Raw genomic sequence first — 4,854 nt, 5'->3', positions numbered from 1 at the left:
ATAATTTCTACAATTTAATGCATACCTTTATTTGTTTTAGAAGTAACTGAACTTTAGATTTATGCAACCTGCAATTTTTGCTGTTGAATACTTATACGGAAATTACTTATGATTGCGATTATTATTAAACTGAGAATAGCTCTTAATCTCCATATTCCTATCATATGTTAAGGACAGAAGGGCGGTATTCATTTTTTTTCAAATAATGATAAAACATTGCATCATATTGTTAATACACAACTTAACAGTTGTGCAAAGAGTAAAACTCTCAGAGTCAATGGTCTGCAACACGCCACGATAAGAGGACGTGTGGAACAACGAAACCACAATAAGCGATTTAAGTGGCAGAAAAAGTGGCGTGCACGGAGGCCCAGCAGCTCCATCTTTCGTGTGACCGGACGCTCAGACGGTGCAGAGCCGTCATACGAAGTGGAAACGTGTAACCAAGTGCCACCACGCCTCCCCGACGTCACAGGGTGGAACGTCGGCATGAGTGTGCGTTTGAACGGGGTGGAATGATTGGTCTGCGGGATACAAGTCTGTCGTTCCATGACAGAGTGGCTCGTACAGGGAACGCTGCTTCAACAGTGAGGCATATGTGGATCCAGTAGGGAGAAGAGGACCGTATACAATGCCGGCAGGGTGCTGGACGACACAACGTGACCACAGTACGGGACGATCGCCATCTTGTCCGCTTGGCCGTAAAGGACAAAACAGCTTCGTCCACAGTGTTGGCGCAACGTTGGGGCACTGCTACGGGTGTGAACATGTTTGCGTCGACGGTTTGACACTGTCTTCTGCGAGATGGACTGGTGGCACGCATGCCGTTATGTCGGCTTCCATTGACCAGAATCCACCAATGCAGCACACTGCAATGGGCCTGTGCTGGCGTGCTGAGTAGCGAAGTGTAGTGTTTACGGACGAGTCCGGCTTCAACTTTCCTACGGTGATGGCCGCATACGCGATCGACGCCGCCTTGGCGAACGCAATCGGGCAGACAGTATTGTTGAGTGGCATAGCAGGAAAATGCCAAAGGTGACGGTTTGGTGCGCCATTGCCTATAATACGCAATCTCGCCTTCTACGTCTTGAGAGCAATTCGAACAGCTACCTATACATCAGGGAGATTTTACAGCCCGAGGTACTGCCCCTTCTGCAAGCTGTTCCACATCCCTTATTTCAGCAGGCCAACGACCAGCCGCAAGTAGCGAGGAATATGCAAGCCTTCTTCGAAGAACGAGGGGTCCGAAGCTTCCCAGCCCTGCCCGTTCTCCTGACATGTCGCCCATAGAACGTGTCTGGGATATGGCCGGTCTGCAGCTTGTTCATTCAGGTCCACCTCCAGCCACTGTTGATGTTTTGTGGACGTGCCTACAAACTGCGTGGCAGAGTGTTCCCCAATAGTATATGCAGGCACTCTTTGGTTCCATGCCGCAACGTCTAGCGGCTCTGATTGTTAGAACATCGTGGCGCTAGTCCGTATTGAATGTCTACAGTTCTAGCGCATGTACAGGTCTGTAATGGTAGTCATTGTGTAGTGTCATGTCCCTGACCGGTGGAATAATTTTCATTGTGATTAAATCTCTCAGTCTTAGTGTTTCACATTTTGCAAACAGTATTGTATTAATTCTTGTGTACAGATGAAAACATAAATGTTTGATCCTGCTGTATTGCAATTATTCGAAGGCAGACTAATATACTGATAAGGGGCAGCAGCCATTTTATAGCTTAATGATGTTGCTCTAAGGTAAAATAGTCCCCTATTTGGATCTCCAGCGGTGAACTACTCAAGAGACGGTTGCCATCAGGAAAAATGCAACTGGCGTTCTACAGGTCGAAATGTGTAATGTTTTCTACCTTAATTGGGTATGTAGGTACTTCAGAGATTTTGAAAACAGGACTGAATAAAAGTGAGCACAAAAAATCACACAGGGGTAATGCAGGAGTAGGACTAATAATGAATAAGAAAATAGGAACGTGGATAAGATACTATGAACACCATAGTGAACGCTCTGTCATGGCCAAGACAGATATAAAAGCAACATCCACCGCAGTAATACAAGTTTATATAGTTACTAGCTGCACAAATGATGAAGAGACTGGAAGAATGTATGATGACAGAAGATTAATTATTCTGATCGTTAATGAACATAAAAATTTGATTGTGATGAGGTACTGAAATGCAATACTAGGAAAAGGAAAAGCACGAAATATAGTAGGAGAACGTGGCCTGGGAGAAAGGAATAAGAAAACAAGCCTCCTGGTAGAATTTTGCACAGACCACAATTTAATCATAGTTAACAGTCGTTCAAGGACCATAAAAGAATGTTCTGTAAGTGGTTGAGATCTGGAGACATTGGAAGATTTCAAATTGCAGAACCAGATTTTATACTGTTTTCATGAGCGATGTTGATGTTGGCCATAATTTTTTGAATGAAGTAGAGATTAAAACTGAACAAAATGTAGGAGCTCAGGGAATAAACAAAAGTTATCTACAACTTTTTCAGAAACCAGATTGCAGCTTTGAGGGTTTCTGGTCTCTGTGCCTTATTTTATACTTATGTTCAACATCTTTTCTGCAACAAACCATATTTTCATACAAATCTTTTTTAAAAAACAAAATTATTATTTTATATCACTATTATTATTCGTATGGAGGTTGAAGCTCATTCTTGTGTCCGTGTCTGCTTACAAATAAAGCTGTTTCTTGATGTTCAAATGGTTCAAATGGCTGTGAGCACTATGGGACTTAAAACTGAGGTCATCAGTCCCCTAGAACTTAGAACTACTTAAACCTAACTAACCTAAGGACATCACACACATCCATGCCTGAGGCAGGATTCGAACCTGCGACCGTAGCGGTCGCGCGGTTCCAGACTGTACCGCCTAGAACCACTCGGCCACTTCGGCCGGCTGTTTCTTGATGTATACTGACTTGATCTAACACTACTTTTTCTTCTTTTAAGTCAGGCATGTTTCGATGAACTTACAGCCTCATCAGTGTTCTTTTTTTTGTTTTATTTCTATGAAACAGCAATAAATTTGCTGTTAACTATATGTACACTTGACAGCAAAAAAAGTGGGTCACTGCCGAATACAACCAACATAACATAGCTGTGTTACAGGTCCTCTAAACACCAAAACTCTGTGGCGTACAGTCGTTTGACTACACACAATGGGTACCGCGAGAGACTACTAAGAGACCAAAGGTCTTTATGGCAGTCAGTCTAAGTGTCAACTAATATTGTCATACAAAACATATTAGAAAATACGTTCTTAGCGATGATACACCGATAACACTCATAAACTAACCTTAATTACAACAAGTGACATTCCAAAAGTTCTGAGAAAACAGATTATTTTACATATATCGTACAGTAATCCTTAGTCAAAATTAAATACTTGAGACAGTATATGGAGTTACAAAGCTATACGGCAATTGGAAAAAAGTTTTTCGCTCTCTAAAAGGTTTTCCATCCACGTGCTGAAGGTCGCTCAACGGCGAGTGGCTCTGGAAACTGGATATTGGACGAACCAGTAGAAAAACGCGATTAACAACAACAAGCACTCTAAGGAAATCTCAACATTAACAGCGAATCACCAGTAATATCATTGTTCTCGTAACACATCAACAGCTACATGTACACAAATTTGAACTTTATATGACTTGACCTACGTCGTCGTTCTGGACCTGGATTCAAACCCAGCACTTATAGCCATTGTTAACTAAGCTTTGCTTGTGCCTTATTGAGACCGTATCACTAGGCATAAAGAGACGTGAAGTATAGACGTTTGCACCAGTATCAGTTATCAATTCAGATCCTGAAAATAAATGACGAAAATGTTTGTACTGAACTGAGAATCTTGTCATATCAGTTACCGTCCTGGGAACTACCCCCAACGACGTTTAATATGGTGTCATTCACAAGGAACAAGGTATGCTCTTGTTTAAAATTAAAATGCCAACATATAAAGCTTGTGACAGGGATGCGAACCCAGCACCTAATCGGATTGTTAACGAAGTACAGTCATGCTCAAAAGTATCCGAACGACCTGGATTGCATTTCTCCTGATTCCCATGCAACCCACATAATGCAGCTGTCTAACAGGTCCTCTAATCGCTCCTTCATACAGTCATTTGACTACTGAAAATGTTTCCATCAAGTCACCACTAGAAAACACTGCTCTGTATCGCAATAACTCAGGATGTAAAGTAATACCACGATACTAAAAATATCAGGGAACGCCTCATCACAGATAAGACTGTCCTTAAGGCTTGTAAGCTCGCATTTATTGCAATAACTGACATACCTGAAATGTTAGCACTCTCATTATTACGTCAGATAGGTAATGCACGTAGTAAGTTCGTCGTATTCATGATTTCCTCTTCAAAGTAACATACCATACTTGTTATTTAACACAAAATGTCATTAAAAATTTACGTTATTCACGAGCAGCTAGTTGAGAATATGTATGAACTTCAAATGACACGACGAACCGCCTCGTTCTGCGTATGGATTCAAACCCAGGTCATGCAAATTAAGATTTCGTGACTGACGGAAATTAACAGTCATTCCTGACTAGGCATAAAGAGTGTGATATACCTCGATTTTAGACAGTATCAGTTAACAAATATCAACTTGAAATTACAAAATGTAAACATTTTTAACGGTCGCGAATTCCTACTCAGCATCTATTGTCCCTGTTAACGAACTACGAGAGATGTTAAATACTGCTTCTGCACAAGTAACTTACTTGAAATGCAGTGAGGTAAAACTTTGTGTTGGACAGGGATTCGAACCCAGAACCTAATCGGGTTGTTATCGAAGCACAATCAACTTTGACATATCGGATT

The sequence above is a fragment of the Schistocerca serialis genome, chromosome 3, assembly GCF_023864345.2.
Source record: "Schistocerca serialis cubense isolate TAMUIC-IGC-003099 chromosome 3, iqSchSeri2.2, whole genome shotgun sequence".
NCBI lineage: Eukaryota > Metazoa > Arthropoda > Insecta > Orthoptera > Acrididae > Schistocerca > Schistocerca serialis.
The sequence above is the reverse complement of the archived record's forward strand: the minus strand, read 5'-3'. Positions refer to the sequence as shown.